This window comes from Amblyomma americanum, chromosome 1 (assembly GCF_052857255.1).
Source record: "Amblyomma americanum isolate KBUSLIRL-KWMA chromosome 1, ASM5285725v1, whole genome shotgun sequence".
NCBI classification, from domain to species: Eukaryota; Metazoa; Arthropoda; class Arachnida; order Ixodida; family Ixodidae; genus Amblyomma; species Amblyomma americanum.
In genome coordinates, this window is record NC_135497.1 from 177,891,304 (window position 1) to 177,910,085 (window position 18,782).

The following is an 18,782-nucleotide window of genomic DNA, read 5'->3' on the forward strand; positions in this document are numbered from 1 at the left end:
TTAAGACGCATGTATTCCCCCACTTCAGAGCATTTGACGCGCTAAAAAATAAATAAATAAAATTATGCCAAGCTGTTCGCGCTGCCCCTATCTTTCGGAATAAAAACTTCAAGCTCGCGGAGAAGAACATTTCAGGTATACCGCCAGCAAAAGCACACGAGCTTGGTGTACAAGCAATGTTCGCCTCCTTCTGTTCGCCTTTGCAACGCCCACTGCGCAACTGATTCTGGTTTATGGCTTATGCGGGTTTAAAGTCCCACAGCGACTCAGACTATGAGGGACGCCGTGGTGAAGGGCTCCGGATAATTTAGACCGCCTGGAGTTCTTTAACTGACATTGCACGTTAAAGAACCCTAGGTGGTCGAAATTTCCGGAGCCCTTCTCTAAAAATACAAGAAGTTGGATGTAGTCGTGGCAGACATCTTATTTCTCGCCATCGTCGAATGATGTTTTGCTGGGTCTGGCATACTGCATGCAGCATAGACTTTCAAGATCATCTCCGCAATCTGCAACTCCAACGTAACGTTATTTTTCATTACATCATGTCGTCGCTGAGTAGGCTCCATAGTGTGCGTTTCGCTTTCATAAAACCATCCACCCAGGGCAGTTTTAAACGAATAACACATTATGAGTTTATGTTGCTCTGACGACACGAGCTTAGTTACGCTTTTTTTTTCTGTTCCGGGACGCCGTTCCATGCCTTTAGGAGCTCATTACGTAAAACTTTTAATACACACTGCCACGGGAGTGCAACGCTCAAGCACAGACTCGAAACTAAAGTTGTTGCTCGCTGTCTTTCCTTCTTCTCAAGCTCGTTATTCACCAGCGATTCGAAAAGCCATCCTTGACTTATATTGAGCTTTGCAATCAGCGGCACAACCGTGACCAAAGGCAATAAGAAAAGGGACCTGTTTACCTCTTCCCACTTCCCGTTTTGAACTGCAATTATGCTTTGCCTGATGCCGCTGATGCTGTTTACTCCGTAACACGCTTAAAAATAGCATTGCAGATAGTCAGACCCCAAAAACATCGGTGTCCGCTGGGCACGCGTGTATTTCGAAACGCGAGGGTCGGTTTCTTACTTTAGCTCGTGGGTTGTCCCGACACGTACAGTATGCAGAACAGCGCACGCACACATACAACCCAGGTTGTGTGTCTACTATCGTCTCTAGCTGTCTCAGATGCCACCCTCCCATCCCTTCCTTCGATTTCGAGGCTGAACGGGTTGCCTTCTTCCTTCTGGCGAGGTCGTTTAGCCGTCGTGTCCCCGCGTGCAGCCGGTCGGCAACCGGGGGCCTGCGCGGCTCGCTACACCGCTGGCGGCGAGGCCGTCCTTTCCTGTAGCCACGGGCGCCGGAGTCCTTGGCCGGCGCGCTAGTGCATACGGTGCTGCGTCGGGACTCTGGGAAACGAGGAACCGCACCGACGCTGCCGCCTGTGAATACGAGCAGAGCGAGCGGGAAGTGTTATTACGGTGATAAGCGATAGAAGCGTTCCCTTCAGGAACTGCGAGATGGTGTTCGATTAGGCGCCCGTGCGTGTAGATTCCCCGAGTACAGGTGGTTGCGTATCTGAAGATCGACATCCTGGTGGTACTTTTTTTCCTGGCGGCCACCGGACCGCACTGCCCACCGCTCACACCGAAGTTTCTCCGCTGGTGGCAAACTGATTCGTTCTTATGTGGCCATCGCGCATTGGTTAAAGCGCGTTTAATGGGAGCTCACGGTGAAAGCATCGGAATTTAACTCTATAAATAGGTTTTAGAAACGTAAATGAAGCGCTGCTAAGAAGAGGTTTGGAATGACTTTAAGAACCATACCTTCAATCCGCAGTCAAAATAACAGAAGAAAGGAGTGTGCACTTTGAAAAAAAAAAACAGAGACCATTCTGCGTGAGACACCCCAGGCAACGTTCTTGCCCCAGTGTTACTGCGATGAAAAAAAAACTTCCCCGTTCCTGCAACAACAATAATCCATTCTGAAAAAGCGGCAGGAAATAACGGCTAAGCATGAGGATGTTTCGTTCTCGAGAGGAGGGCAAGAGTAGAAAGCGCTGTAAAATCTTAAAATTATACAGCACCATGGAAATTTCGTTCTTATATCCCCGAGCCCTTTTCTTTCGTACATGTCAATCCAGATGCCAGGGGTGCCCCCTGTGAGGCACAAAACGTCGTACTTTAGATGGCCCTGGTAAGATTTGTGGAAAAATAACACCTCGCCTGTGCAAAAAACAAACCTGCTATGCACGCGAATGCTGAACAAGACTATGCATGCGCCCCCCTCCCCCTTCCCGCTTCTCTTAACTTCTCTTCTCTTCCTCGTAATGCCAGGCGCAACCGAGCTCGAGTGTCCCAGTGCTGCCGGGCCTTTGCTATCCTCAGAACCTCGCTCGATATTGCATTAAATGTATACCTGCCTACCTACCACGGTGGCTCAGTGCCTATGGAGATAGGCTGCCAGCACGAGTTTGTGGGATCGAATTCCGCGACCCGCGGAATTATAATCCCGGACGCGGCGGCCGTGTTTCGATGCAGGCGAAATGCACAAAACGCTCGTGTGCTGTGCGGTGTCCGTGCTCGTTAAAGTAAACTCAAGTGGTAGAAATTTATCTGGAGCCCTCCACCAGAGAGTCTCTTCGTCCCCCCTCTCTCTTTTCACCGCTTATTTCTTCCCTTCACGGTGTGGCTCGGGTGCCGACTGTGTGTAAGGCTGCTACTGTGCTTTTTCCTTCCCAATAACCACCGCGACCGCCGTTACACCAACATTCCGGCATCAATAATATAGGCGTATACGTGTATAAAAACGGGAGCTTCCAAAGAGGACCTCGTGTTTTATCGAGGCTGTCATTTGTACCTTGACGGAAGCTCCCGTTGAAGCTCCATATTCATAGAGGCTTTCATCTTGTTGTTGTTGCTTCAAGTACGATGGCACATACTCACGGTGGAGAATTGACCAGGATTTGGTGCAGATCTTCCGTTTACAAATACCTCCTCGTTATCTTCTTCCAAGCTCACCAGGATCTACTTCCACGGCCCCAACGGATAACATTAAGTTCTATCTTCCTCTTTATTTAGGGTGTTTATTTCGCCGTGACACAAAACGGGTATGGTTAAATGGAAAAAAAATTGACAGGGCGATCATGAAACGTGATGCGAGAAGGCTGTGATAGCAGTACGATTTACCTTTGATGCTTTCTTTGTTTGTACTGCAATTATTGATTCTACTTTAAGCCTAGGCTTCACACACGCGAAATAATTTTTCTGGAGGGTGATGTTGGGTGGGGAAATGGGTCGAGGGGTTGGGTTGGGGAGGTGGATGGTGAGTGGTGCTTCTGGAGGGCAGCTGGCTTTTCCCACTGTGTCTTTGGATTTGATTTCGCTTCACTTTTTCGTCCCTCTGTTTCGTGGCCTTCTAGTGGGCGCAGGCCTTGTGGAGGGTGAGGGTGCATGGGCTAGCGGTGGGAAGCGCTTCTTTGAGGTAGAGTTGGGTGAGTGGTGAATGGCACTTGTGGGGGAGGGATGCATCTGGGCGGGGGAAGATAGGGGGTGGATCAAGGGTGGCGGTGATTGGGTGAACAGTCCCCTATGTAGGGGGTACAGTGGGGAGATGGCTGGTGTGCAGTGCTTCATGAGGGTGGAGGCTTCATGCAAACAACGCCTTCATCATCTGCGCCAAGTGCCAATGGTACTGCTATCGCAGTAAAAGGTTTGCATATTTAATGAGATGCAGAACATCATGGTAGTGAGAGGGCAGGTAGGTAGGTTTTGTGAAAACATAAAATGAACAAGGAAGGAGAAAGCCTCAGAGTGCTAGCATCCTGAGCCCCCCCCCCCCCCTATTGTTTACTTCGTAAGGCCCATAAGAGATCGATGATGTGGTCTCTGCTTCCAAAGCGCAGAGGACGCAGCACCGGCCGCTGAGAGGCGCGCTACGGCCAGGTACCGGAAGGTTTCAATGCTTACTGTAGACCCTCAGGAGATGGCGGGGGTCGGCTTCGACTTACCGTGGTAGACGAACTGGATACCAGGGGCAGGGAAACAAGTCTCTGAAGTGAGCCCATTTCGGATGACGGTCGGAGTGATGCAAAGCCCAACCCTGATGCTCCAAAGAGGAACCTTCTCTGTACGGGTGCGACCGCGGAGGAAGGTTACCGGTTACTGCGCCGGAGGGGCTCTTTACATGTCAGAAGCAGAGTGGCATCATCCAGGTTGATGAGTTTAGGGTGTGTTGAGGGGGGGGGGGGGGGTAGTCGGCAGGAAGGAGGTAGCATCTGCCTGGCTTTCCAATCTGAGGAGGTCACGTGTGGCCCGTTCAATACAAATCAGTAGAGGGTTATTAGTCGCCAGATTATATATGTCCTAACAAATCGCAGGGCGGCGACTGACGAGCCAGAGTAAACGCATTGTTTGAAGGGCGTCGGTCTGAATGATGATGCGGGCCATAGGGAGCAGGGTAATAGTGGCCACAGAAGAAAGCGCCTCCTGTACAGCGAACAGCTTCGCACAAAAGGAGGAAGTTGGTTCCGTAATTCTAGACTGAGGTGTCCTATTAAGGATCGACCGGCTGGCAATGACAGTAAATTGCTGCGGTTATTTCGCAACCCTGGCTGCTGGCATATTCCTATTCCTCCATTGCCCACTATAGGGCGTAGTAATTTTTTGAGCTTGGACAGAAAATCGCCGACATGACGGACGCTGAAGTACGCGAGGGAAGACGTTAAATGTATTCCTTCACCAAAATTAAGCAGTCAGTAAACTCGCTGCCAAAAATGCAGCTCAGGCACTGACTTTGCGTCATATTTCGAGGCAATTTTCAGCGGTCACAGAGACTTTCGCAGTGAGCAAGGAAATAATGCTTGAAGTTAGTGGCCGTGTCGCAGCTCTGAACAGCGCCATACGTGCAAAGCTTGTTACAGAAGTCGGACACGCCGGAGGTACTGTCTTACGAAGCTACTGTTGCCTTCGGGAGGGGGGTTCTCGAGGGTAGACAACGCCACCTATGTTTACTTATTCTCTGAAAGCACGCTGCCAGGTACGCAGTGGCTACTTTAGCGACTACGCAGAATGGTGTGCCGAATGATGTGATCACTAATCATAAGTGTTTCTTATCGAGGCCCAATGGATTCGGGAGCCTAGTTGCAACTCTGTCACTCTTTCTGTCACACCTTCTTGTCGAGTTCTACGGTTGCCATATTGTCTTATAAAATTGGCAGCGTCTCAGAAATGAAGCAATTTTAAGCAGAGAAGCGCCAATTTCGCGTTTCATTGCGTTGTATGCGCTAAGGCTTACACTGAAGCGCTTAATTTTGCTTACATAAAAAGTGCTCTTCGCATTATTTGGCTTGCTTTAAACAGAAACCAGCATTTTTGATAAGCAGCTGTGTAAGACCTGCATTTTGTAAACTATACGCCATAAGAACACAAGGAGAGTGTGTTTTAAATGGTATTTGCGAATGAATGCGAGTGGGGAACGATAACAGGATAACAACGGTAAACCCAATAAAAGGCCTAAAATAAAACATGCTATAAGAAAGAGGTGCGTAATGGACACAGCATATGAGGAGTTTTTTTTTTTTTTCAAAATAAGCGAAATCCAGAAACGAAACTAAATCAAAAGTTCCTGTGATGGAAAGCTCATCCATATATCTGACCTTTGCAAAGCTGTGAGAAAGAAAGGTGCCCTCTAGCTCCTAAAAAACCTGCACGCAAATCTATGTCAAATAGAAACTGAGCCAGAACCTGTGATTTGTGGATGAAAATCACACAAATCCGCTTGTGCGAGCCTTCTTTGTCAGCTTCAACCTCATAGGTTGGGCTGTGTAGACCGTGGTTTCATTTCTTCCTTCCCCAGCGCTACTTTCTCATAGGCTGCAAAAGATATGGCGAGATTGGCTAACTATCTCAACCCAAAAGACGAAGTAACGATGTGATCATTATCCCCATCTCCGATGAAGCAAGGATGAGCCTCTGCTACAGGGGCTGTCAAAGCGTTTAGTTGGGCTAGTTGTCAGTGGTTTTCTCAATTCATTGTTCCTAGCGAAATATCAGATGCAGATAGAAAACTGCAAGCCAGCCGTTGTTCTGTCGTTTTCAGTCCTCTATACGTGTCTACCATTTCGCTACTGCTAATGAATTTAGAACGCTACGAAGATGTAAAATATACTCTACATCCAATACATTCTGCCTAGTTCACTTTTCCGCTGCCGCAGTGTGAACGCTACAAAAAAAAATAGACTGTCGCGCCACTGCTTGCGACAGAAGCCTGTTATTAGCATTTATTTGCTTGTGTGGATGCTCAGCAGTTTCCTTGCTTGCACACAATGAATGTTCTAATCGTTTTTGTGCTGTAATCACAGCATAATCATTTTTAAGTGTTCTTTTCATAAATTTGTAAGCAACTGCAGAAAAAAAATTATTTATGCACAAAACTGGATAAAATTCAGTTTCACATCAAAACAACGTCAGAATGGACACCTTAGCTCGAGGATATACTCACCGAGTGAGGTCATCCCCTCCTGTTTTATAGCCCCTCTACTCCCACTACTCCACCCGGCTCGAAACCCAACGCCGTAATAGACGCCTCTGCCCTCTCCCTCATCCCTTTCTCTCCTCTGAAGACTCCTGCCTCTTACGGCGTCTTCAAACACCTATCCTAACCTACACTATTTACATCGCCTACACCCAAAACATTACGAACACTTATGTGCATAGGGCGGTGACAACGCACACGACACATATTGTCGTGTATGTTGTTGTTCTCCCTTGATTTCGCACTTAACGTCATTTTCAACCAGCGGTGTGCCGATCGACGGTAGAAGCTCTGCAACTCGGTAGAAGCTTGGTAGAGGTAGAAACTCGGCAGAACTCGCTCGTGAGCCCGCCCGCTACCGCTTGGCCTGTCTCTGGCGCCTGCTCCTGTGGTCCTGGTTCCCCATTGTGTCGTCGACCAGCGTCGTCTGAACGACCCGTGACAATATCACATGGACATGTCCCCGAGAGCCCCACCATCTAAAGCCATGTAATGTGGGAGGTGAAGCTGACAAGGCAGAGCCCCTTCTAATCGCCAGAAGGTCGACAGAAGCCTCCGGAGCACAGGACTGAGGGCCCACCCACAAGTGCTCCAGCCACCATCCTCTTCAATAAAAGTTCACACACACACTCACATTAAAAATAGTAAAATCCAAATTTTACATGCTGATATTCACTAAATTCTTTCTATATATTTTTCATTTCATTGTGGTGCAGAGTTGCTCTAACATGTAAAGCCCACCATTTCACAGCTTGAATAGCGCCACAGTTTGCGCGGATAAGAAATGTTCTCGTTTTGCATTTAGGTGGATTTGGTTCATTTCGAAAAAAAAACTCTTCATTGAAGCGCTTAATTAATGGCACCACGTCTCATTGCCAGTGCTCGGCAGAACATTTGGTTCAGAGAGTGTTGTGAAATAAATGTGAAATATTAAATAGCGAACGGTGAAAAAAAATTAACTCACAAAACCCTTCATGCCTTCCTGGCGACCACACATGAAGAAAGCCTTGTAGAACCCGTGCAAACAGTGGCCCTAACCTCCAGTCGCTAAATTTCGTTCAGGGGCCACAGTCACCTCCTATGTTATCATAATCTTCTTCAAATGAACACAGCGCAAAAAATATGGCCAACTCTCGCCCAGCGCTGATGGCTAATGTGCTCTGCGTACCCTCCAGCTCGCGCCGTTTCTTCCAAGAGCAGGTAAAGTACCGTCTTCAATTAGGCTGTTGTATGTCTTTATCGCTATGGGTCACTATCAGTTTACTATTACAGAAATTCTACTACAGCTAACGTTTCTATGGAACACGAAATGATTATTTCCTAAAGCTATGATATGTAAATGTCTAGTTGAGACCTTAAAGTATTCGAGGTATGTATAGATAGCACACACTGGGGCCGTCTCATAGAAAGTTTAAGTCATTATGACTTCAGATTCACGCTGCGGAAATAAATATGGTCATTTCTCATTATGTAGGTTAATAACAATTAAATATAGCAAAAGTACGCCAGTATTCCTTAGGGCGGGTAATAAAAATTAATAGGAAATATGGTGCCCTACCCGCACCGCCTATCGCACAACGGGCTTAGCTTCATACATATAATTTAGGGAGGGCGAAAAAAATAAAAATAAATTCACCCTGCTCACACCATCCACTCCACACAAACGTTAAAAAGGGCTACAAAAAGAAACAAATAATAGCGCCCTGCCTGCCCGGCTGATTGCCCGCACCACAACGGGCTTGTCCATTACATATAGGATAATTGGCATGAAATCGCCCAAAATTCACTTTGTGTTTCCTATTGATTTATGCAGTATACAGAACCACCGAGAAAAAAAATGCGGCCACGCGAGATTATCTGACATCTATTTATGTTTCACACACTTAGGAGTCGGACACCAAAAAAAAAAAAAACGACGACAGAGTCTGGAAACACCTTCTTTATGATGTGCATTTTCGCGAAGCCGTGTAAAGCGGTCGCACTCGCCGATCGGACAGCCGATGCCATGAACTTTGAAAACCGGAGAAAGAGAAGCTGTGTAGTGCTTACTGGGTAGGCGGCGAGGGGAATGGAATTGCCTGTGCGGAAGCCACGTGTCAGTTTCGCCTCTAGTTCGTACTTCTTTTTGACAACGGAGATTTGCCTAGATTAGCAGTTCTCTGCACTCATCTCTGCCAGCCCTCACGCGCTCCGCAAAGTATCTAACAGCTTGAACACGTCACGCAGTCGCCAACGACAAAAGTTAAAAAAGGAATAAGTAACGCAGGGAGAAAGTAGGTAGCAGCACGACTAAACACTTCCGGCGTTTCGCGTTGGCCGTAACGAGATACGTGCGATGGTTTATAATAATTGGTTTTTTTAGGGGGAAAGGAAATGGCGTAGTATCTGTCTCATATATCGGCGGACACCTGAACCGGGCAGTAAGGGAAGGAATAAAGGAGTGAGTTAAAGAAGAAAGGAAGAGGTGCTGTAGTGGTGGGTTCCGGAATAATTTCGACCACCTGGGGATTTTTAACGTGCGCTGACATCGCAAAGCACACGGGCACCTTAGCGTTTTGCCTCCATTAAAACGCAGCCGCCGCGTTTTTATGAAGGCAAAACGCTAAGGCGCCCGTGTGCTGTGTGATGTCAGTGCACGTTAAGTATCCCTAGGTGGTCGAAATTATGCCGCCGAATTTTTATGGAGGCAAAACCCTAAGGCGCCCGTGTGCTGTGCGATGTCAGTGCACGTTAAAGATCCCCAGGTGGTCGAAATTATTCCGGAGCCCTCCACTAAGGCACCTCTTTCTTCCTTTCTTCTTTCAGTCCCTCCTTTATCCCTTCCCTTAAGGCGCGGTTCAGGTGTCCAACGATATATCAGACATACTGCGCCATTTCCTTTCCCCAAAAACCAATTATTATTATTATTATTATTATTATTATTATTATTATTATTATTATTATTATTATTATTATTATTATTATTATTATTATTATTATTATTATCATTTAGGCTGTTCTATGTCTTACCCGCCGCGGTGGCTCAGTCTGTCTGTCTGTTGTTGCCAAGAAGAAAGAAAAGGAATGTGCACAGGCCTGCCCACTGGCTCTAGCCGAACCACAATCGCTACCACGTGCAGATAGTAGGAGAGTTGAAAGATGGGATACAAAGACAGGATAGTAAAGACGCGCTGAAGACAAGGCCGATCCCGGAGGTAGTGCAATACCGGGCCAACCGATGGCGAGAGTGAAATATCCTTCAAACTCTCCGCCACATTTCAAAAATTAAGTCCAATTGGACCCGTAACCGATACTCTATGGGATCCGGACATCATGGCTCAGTGGTTAGAGCGCTCGGCTACTGATCTGGTGTTCCCGGGCTCGAACCAGACCGCGGCGGCTGCGTTTTTATGGAGGCAATACGCCAAGGCGCCCGTATGCTGCGCGATGTCAGTGCACGTTAAATATCCCCAGGTGGTCGAAATTATTCCGCAGCAATCCTTTACGGGACCTCATTCTTCCTTTCTTCTTTCAGTCCCTCCTTCCCTTAAGGCGCGGTTTAGGTGTCCAACGGTATATGAGACAGATACTGCGCCATTTCCTTCCCACCCCAAAAACCAATTATTATCATGTTGTATGTCTTTATCCCTATGGGTCACTAACAGTTTCTTTGTACTGCTATCCTACTACAGCTAACATTTCGGTAGAACACGACATGACGATTTACTAATTAGCTATGATATGATAATAATAATAATAATAATTGGTTTTTGGGGAAAGGAAATGGCGCAGTATCTGTCTCATATATCGGCGGACCCCTGAACTGGGCACTAAGGGAAGGAATAAAGGAGGGAGTTAAAGAAAAAAGGAAGAGGTGCTAAGTGGTGGGCTCCGGAATTATTTCGACCACCTGGGGATCTTTAACGTGCACTTACATCGCAGAGCACACGGGCGCCTTAGCCTTTTTCATCCATAAACACGCAGCCGCCGCGGTCGGGTTCGAACCCGGGAACTCCTGATTAGTAGTCGAGCGCCCTAACCACTGAGCCACCGCGCCGGGGCAGCTATGATATGGAAATGTCCAGTTGAGACCTTAACGTATTCGAGGTAATTAATGTATAGATAGCGCACACTGGGGCCGTCTCATAAAAACTTTAAGACTTAATTACGACATCAGATTCAAGCTGCGGAAATAAATATGGTCATTTCTCATTATGTCGGTTAAAAACAATTAAATATGGTCAATGTACGCCCATATTTCTTAGGGTGGACAATAAACATTAATAGGAAATATGGTGCCCTGCCCGCACCGCCTATGGCACAACAGGCTTAGCTTCATACATATAATTTAGGGAGGGCGAAAAAAATAAAAATAAATTCCCCCTGCTCACACCATCCACCCCACACATACTTTAAAAAGGACTAGAAAAGGAAACAAATAATAGTGCCGTGCATACCCCGCTGATTGCCCGCACCACAACGGGCTTGTCCATTACATATAGGATAATTGGCATGAAATCGTCCAAAATTCACTTTGTGTTTCCTATTTATTTATGCAGTACACAGAACAACCGAAAAAAAAATGCGGCCACGCGAGATTATCTGACATCTATTTATGTTTCATACACTTTGGAGTCGTATACCAAAGAAAACGATGAGAGAGTCTGGAAACACCTTTTATGATGTGCATTTTCGCCAAGCCGTGTAAAGCGGTCGCACTCGCCGATCGGACAGCCGATGCCATGAACTTTGAAAACCGGAGAAAGAGAAGCTGCGTAGTGCTTACTGGGTAGGCGGCGAGGGGAATGGAATTGCCTGTGCGGAAGCCACGTGTCAGTTTCTCCTCTAGTTCGTACTTCTTTTTGACAACAGAGATTTACCTAGATTAGCAGTTCTCTGCACTCATCTCTGCCAGCCTTCACGCGTTCCGCAACGTATCTTACAGCTTGAAATGGTCACGCAGTTACCAACGACAAAAGTTATAAAAGGAATAAGTACCGCAGGGAGAAAGTAGGTGGCAGTACCGCTAAACACTTCCGGCGTTTGGCGTTGGCCGTAACACTGTACGTCCGATTGTTTATAATAATAATTGGTTTTTTTGGGGGGAAAGGAAATGGCGCAGTATCTGTCTCATATATCGGCGGACACCTGAACCAGGCAGTAAGGAAAGGAATAAAGGAGGGGATTAAAGAAGAAAGGAAGAGGTGCTGTAGTGGTGGGCTCCGGAATAATTTCGATCACCTGGGGATCTTTAAAATGCACTTACATCGCACAGCACACGGGTGGCTTAGCGTTTTGCCTCCATAATAACGCAGCCGCCCCGTTTTTATGGAGGCAAAACGCTAAAGCGCCCGTGTGCTGTGCGATGTCAGTGCACGTTAAAGATCCCCAGGTGGTCGAAATTATTCCGGAGCCCTCCACTAAGGCAACTCTTTTTTCCTTTTATCTTTCAGTCCCTCCTTTATCCCTTCCCTTAAGGCGCGGTTCAGGTGTCCAACGATATATGAAACAGATACTGCGCCATTTCCTTTCCACAAAAACCAATTATTATTCTCCCCTCTGGACAGAATGCAAAAGTTGTTTAATTCTCTTTGTCCTCACCTTGATATATAAGAAAATTCTCTCCCTTCCTTTATATTGGATGTCCGTGACGTTCCACTTTGAGCACTCTTTTTCTCATACATAACTTCCCCTTTCATGCATTTTGTCTTTACTACATTTGTCCATTTGCACCGGTATTATATTGTTTTTTTTCTCCTTAATTGTTCATCACGTCTACTTGTTTTCAATAATATTATTTCTTTAATACTGTGTACTCACGCCTGATTGTCTGTAACGCGTTCTCTAATTACACTTCTTCTTGAGTATGATTGTATTTCTAGCTTGTATTTCAGAGGATTCTTATTCGTTCATATTAGTATTGGCTTTATTCTTGTTTGTATTTTGCTATATGCTATACTTGGCTGTTATTGGTCGTTCTTGTGTTCATTCTCTTTGTTTATTGTTTCATTAGTTGTTTATAGGTCTGTTGCCTGTTCTAGCTGTTTTCATTTACCGCTGTTCTCGCTGTTTTCTTGTTTTCACTTTATTGCTTCGTGCTTGCTGTCACGCCTAGTTTATATGACTTTTTTTCTATCGCTTTGACTGCTGCATTACCTCCCCTGAGTGTCTTCCTTTGTGGAAGAAAAATTTACATTTTGTGCGTGTGAATGGTGTACCAGCACCAAGACCTTTGGGTTGTTCCTGGGCACCGAAAAATAAAGATTGATTATTATTATTATTATTATTATTATTATTATTATTATTATTATTATTATTATTATTATTATTATTATTAATTAGGCTGTTGTATGTCTTACCCGCCGCGGTGGCTCAGCCTGTCTGTCGTTGCCAGGAAGAAAGAAAAGGAAAGTGCACAGGCCTGCTCACTGGCTCTAGCCGAGCCACAATCGCTACCACGTGCAGATAGTAGGAGAGTTGAAAAATGCGATACAAAGAGAGGATAGCAAACACGCGCTGAAGACAAGCCCGATCCCGGAGGTAGTGCAATACCGGGCCAACCGATGGCGGGAATGAAGGATCCTTCAAACTCTCCTCCACAATTCAAAAAATAAGTCCAATTGGACCCGTAACAGATACTCTACGGTATCCGGACATCATGGCTCAGTGGTTAGGGCGCTCGGCTACTGATCCGGTGTTCCCGGGCTCGAACCCGACCGCGGCGGCTGCGTTTTTATGGAGGATATACGCCAAGGCGCCCGTGTGCTCCGCGATGTCAGAGCACGTTAAAGATCTCCAGGTGGTTGAAATTATTCCGGAGCCCTCCATTACGGGACCTCATTCTTCCTTTCTTATTTCAGTCCCTCCTTCCCTTAAGGCGCGGTTCAGGTGTCCAACGATATATGAGACAGATACTGCGTAACTTCCTTTCCACCAAAAAAACCAATTATTATTATGTTGTGTCTTTCACCCTTTGGGTCACTATCAGTTTATTTGTACTGCTGTCCTACTACAGCTAACATTTCTGTAGAACACGGCATGATGATTTCCTAATTATTTGATATGATAATAATAATAATAATAATTGGTTTTTGGGGAAACGAAATGGCGCAGTATCTCTCATATATCGTTGGACACCTGAACCGCGCTGTAAGGCGAGGGATAAAGAAGGGAGTGAAAGAAGAAATGAATGGGTGCCGTTGTGGAGGGTAGGTTTGGTTTTGGTTTTGGGGTGAAAGGAAATGGCGCAGTATCTGTCTCATATATCGTTGGACACCTGAACCGCGCCGTAAGGGAAGGGTAAAGGAGGGAGTGAAAGAAGAAAGGAAGAGAAAGGTGCCGTAGTGGAGGGCTCCGGAATAATTTCGACCACCTGGGGATCTTTAACGTGCACTGACATCGCACATCACACAGGCGCCTTAGCGTTTTTCCTCCATAAAAACGCAGCCGCTGCGGTCGGGTTCGAACCCGGGAACTCCGGATCAGTAGTCGAGCGCCCTAACCACTGAGCCACCGCGGCGGGGGTAGTGGAGGGTTCCGGAATAATTTCGACCACCTGGGGATCTTTAACGGGCACTGACATCGCAAAGCACACAGGCGCCTTAGCGTTTTTCCTCCATAAAAACGCAGCCGCCGCGGTCGGGTTCGATGCTGGGAACTCCGTATCAGTAGTCGAGCGCTCTAACCACTGAGCCACCGCGGCGGGGGTAGTGGAGGGTTCCGGAATAATTTCGACCACCTGGGGATCTTTAACGTGCACTGACATCGCACAGCACACAGGCGCCTTAGCGTTTTTCCTCCATAAAAACGCAGCCGCTGCGGTCGGGTTCGAACCCGGGAACTCCGGATCAGTAGTCGAGCGCCCTAACCACTGAGCCACCGCGGCGGGGGTAGTGGAGGGTTCCGGAATAATTTCGACCACCTGGGGATCTTTAACGGGCACTGACATCGCAAAGCACACAGGCGCCTTAGCGTTTTTCCTCCATAAAAACGCAGCCGCCGCGGTCGGGTTCGAACCCGGGAACTCCGGATCAGTAGTCGAGCGCCCTAACCACTGAGCCACCGCGGCGGGGGTAGTGGAGGGTTCCGGAATAATTTCGACCACCTGGGGATCTTTAACGTGCACTGACATCGCACAGCACACAGGCGCCTTAGCGTTTTTCCTCCATAAAAACGCAGCAGCCGCGGTCGGGTTCGAACCCGGGAACTCCTGATTAGTAGTCGAGCGCTCTAACCACTGAGCCACCGCGGCGGGGCAGCTATGATATGGAAATGTCCAGTTGACACCTTAAAGTATTCGAGGTAATTAATGTATAGATAGCGCACACTGGGGCCGTCTCATAAAAATTTTAAGACTGAATTGCGACATCATATTCACGCTGCGGAAATAAATATGGTCATTTCGCATTATGTCGGTTAATAACAATTAAATATGGTCAAAGTACGCCCATATTCCTTAAGGTGGTAATAAAAATTAATAGGAAATATGGTGCCCTGCCCGCACCGCCTATGGCACAACGGGCTTAGCTTCAGACATATAATTTAGGGAGGGCAAAAAAAAAATAAATTTCCCCTGCTCACACCATCCACTCCACACAAACGTTAAAAAAGGCTAGAAAAAGAAACAAATAATAGTGCCCAGCCTCCCCCGCTGATTGCTCGCACCACAACGCGCTTGTCCATTACATATAGGATAATTGGGATGAAATCGCCCAAGCTCACTTTTGTGTTTATACATTATACAGAACCACCAAAAAAAAAATGCGGGCACGCAGATTATCTGAAATCTATGTTTCACACACTTAGGAGTCGGACACCAAAAAAAAAAGACGACAGAGTCTCGAAACACCTTCTTTATGATGTGCATTTTCGCGAAGCTGTGTAAAGCGGTCGCACTCGCCGGTCGGACAGCCGATGCCATGAAGTTTGAAAACCCGAGAAATAGAAGCTGTGTAGTGCATACAGGGTACGTCGCTGAAGGAATCTAATTGCCTGTGCGGAAGCCACGTGTCAGTTTCGCCTCTAATTCGTACTTCTTTTTGACACCGGAGATTTGCCTAGATTTGCAGTTCTCTGCACTCATCTCTGCCAGCCTTCACGCGCTCCGCAACGTATCTTACAGCTTGAACACGTCACGCAGTCCCCAACGACAAAAGTTAAAAAAGGAACAAGTACCGCAGGGAGAAAGTAGGTGGCAGCACCACTAAACAATTCCGGCGTTTGGCGTTGGCCGTAACGCGATTCGTGCGATGGCCGCTGAAAATGAATCTGATGCGCTCCTCGTATAATGGCTCAACGGTGCGCAATGACGCCTAGAGTGGCATCCGTGACTGTGCCGACTTTAACAAACGTCTCCTCATTGAGAAAGGGGCGCGCCGTACCTACCTCAGATGTTTCGTGCGTGTGCTACACACCCTGGCAGACATCACGTGTTGCGTCGCAATCGCTCTGAACTGGAAACACCCAGCGCCGCCAACAGCCCCGCTTATACGGCCGATTTGTTATGCCGCTAGTTTTTACGACCTCAAAATGTAGCTAAGAACCATAGGCCATTCCACCATCCCCCATTTCCCGCTAATAAGCTGACGAGAGCGCATTTCATGGCTGAATAGGCTAACACTGCCTAAAGCTTTTATTACTGTCATACCATGTAAAGAACAACCTTTTGCCAAAAATAACAAAACGTCCGCAGTTAAACAGTCGATGAAATGCAGCACAAAATGAAAAAATATATAGAGAGACACGACGGCACAGTTGTGTAACAGTGTGTACCGATTATCCTGTCTACATCACCTCCATCAGTATCACGACTCGGTAGGACCCCGAGGAGAGCTGTAGATAAAAACGGTTTACCGGTCAACCAGAGAGTCCCTCCGCGTTTCAGCTTCTTCCTCTTCCAGCCTTGCGCTCGTAGATCCAGTCGTCATCTCTGGTGTCTTCTCGCATGCGGCAATACTTATTGTTTACTTATTATCAGTCGCATTCTATTACGGAGCATTGTTTCGCATTCTTTGTGCGCGCCCGTGTGTGTGTGCGTGTGCGCGTGTGTGTAATTCCACTGACAGTAGGCTTATTTCATGTACAGTCGTCCACACATCTGCATCGAGCGCTCCGGTGGCGCACTCGGTTTTGCATTTTATTGCGAAAGCAATACTGCTCTTGGTTTCCGCTTTTGGCCGTCGTCCCGTAGAATACACCATTGACCTTTAGCATGACCTATTTGTGGCGTCATACCAGCTGTGGAAAAGCGGGGCTTCAACTCGGCTCGTCGCGATCGTCCCATCGAATCCTCCTTGCTGCAGCTGCGCGCCGCTGCCGCGAGGGGCGCTCGCTGTACGTGGCGTCATGCCAGCTGTGGAAAAGCGCCCCCCCTCCGCCCCCCCCCCCCAACGCGGCTCGTCGCGATCGTCCCAGCGAATCCTCCACGCGCCGCTGCCGGAGGGAGGCGCTCGCTCTACGTGACGTCATTCCAGCTGTGGAAAAGCGGCCCCACAACTCGGCTCGTCGCAGTCGTCACAGCGAATCCTCCACGGTATGTCGGATGATGTGTATAAGGTGAAGCTGCAACGATGTGCTGCTGCTGCTGCACTAAGAAGCGGCGGCGTGTGGAAGAAACGTATGAAGAGCGGGAACAACGTTTAGCTAAACGGCGTGCATTTGTAGTCGTTATGGGGAGCGCGAAAGAGACGCAACAGCGACAGAACGAAGCAAGGAAGAGACATCGCGCTCAAGAGACGCCAGAAGAATGCGCGGCAAGACTCGAGAAGCGTCGTAACGAAGATGCGGCTAGAAGTGCCACGTCCCGTAGTGACTCTTCAACTGCGGAAGAGACCGCTTTGAATTCTCGAGAGCGTCGGAATGAGACGCTGCTTAGACGACGTGCCGAGGAAACAAAGCTTTCGCATTTCGACCTGGCTTAACCAGAGCTAAACCACAGACAACTTTTTTGGCAGTCGCCGCTCCTTGGCGAGTCATACATAGTGCCTAAAGGCATAAAGAGTTGAACACGATCCATGTTCAAGTTCAAATCTATTTGCCTTTCTTACAAAGGAGGAGTCGGGAGGAGTACTTTGTACTCATTTGTACTGCGGCATTTCCTTTAATCATAATAATTGGTTTTTGGGGAAAGGAAACGGCGCAGTATCTGTCTCATATATCGACGGACACCTGAACCGTGCAGCCCCGCCGCGGTGGCACAGTGGTTAGGGCGCTCGACTACTGATCCGGAGTTCCCGGGTTCGAACCCGACCGCGGCGGCTGCGTTTTTATGGAGGAAAAACGCTAAGGCGCCCGTGTGCTGTGCGATGTCAGTGCACGTTAAAGATCCCCAGGTGGTCGAAATTATGCCGGAGCCCTCCACTACGGCACCTATTCTTCCTTTCTTCTTTCACTCCCTCCTTTATCCCTTCCCTTACGGCGCGGTTCAGGTGTCCATCGATATATGAGACAGATACTGCGCCATTTCCTTTCCCCAAAAACCAATTATTAATTATTATTAACCGTGCAGTAAGGGAAGGGATAAAGGAGGGAGTTAAAGAATAAAGGAAGAGGTACCGTAGTGGAGGGCTCCGGAATAATTTAGATTACCTGGAGATCTTTAACATGCACTGACATCGCACAGCACACAGGCGCCTTAGCGTTTTTCCTCCATAAAAACGCAGCAGCCGCGGTCGGGTTCGAACCCGGGAACTCCTGATTAGTAGTCGAGCGCTCTAACCACTGAGCCACCGCGGCGGGGCAGCTATGATACGGAAATGTCCAGTTGAGACCTTAACGTATTCGAGGTAATTAATGTATAGATAGCGCACACTGGGGCCGTCTCATAGAAATTTTAAGACTTAATTACGACATCAGATGCGCGCTGCGGAAATAAATATGGTCATTTCTCATTATGTCGGTTAATAACAATTAAATATGGTCAAAGTACGCCCATATTTCTTAGGATGGGTAATAAATAATAATAGGAAATATGGTGCCCTGCCCGCACCGCCTATGTCACAACGGGCTTAGCTTCATACATATAATTTAGGGAGGGCGAAAAAAATAAAAATAAATTCCCCCTGGTCACACCATCCACCCCACACATACTTTAAAAAGGACTAGAAAAGGAAACAAATAATAGTGCCCTGCATACCCCGCTGATTGCCCGCACCACAACGGGCTTGTCCATTACATTTAGGATAATTGTCATGAAATCGCCCAAAATTCACTCTGTGTTTCCTATTGATTTATGCAGTACACAGAACTACCGAAAAAAAAAGCGGCCACGCGAGATTA

The 18,782-nt window shown here is 47.4% G+C and overlaps 2 non-coding genes across 2 annotated transcripts; both read right to left on the reverse strand.

The window, feature by feature from the left end:
• Positions 1 to 14,685: 14,685 nt before the first annotated feature.
• Positions 14,686 to 14,757, reverse strand: TRNAS-ACU (transfer RNA serine (anticodon ACU)). The gene has a single exon. It is a non-coding gene; the product is annotated as a tRNA-Ser (tRNA).
• Positions 14,758 to 18,167: 3,410 nt separating this feature from the next.
• On the reverse strand, positions 18,168 to 18,239 carry TRNAS-ACU (transfer RNA serine (anticodon ACU)). The gene has a single exon. It is a non-coding gene; the product is annotated as a tRNA-Ser (tRNA).
• Between the last annotated feature and the right edge of the window lie 543 nt (positions 18,240 to 18,782).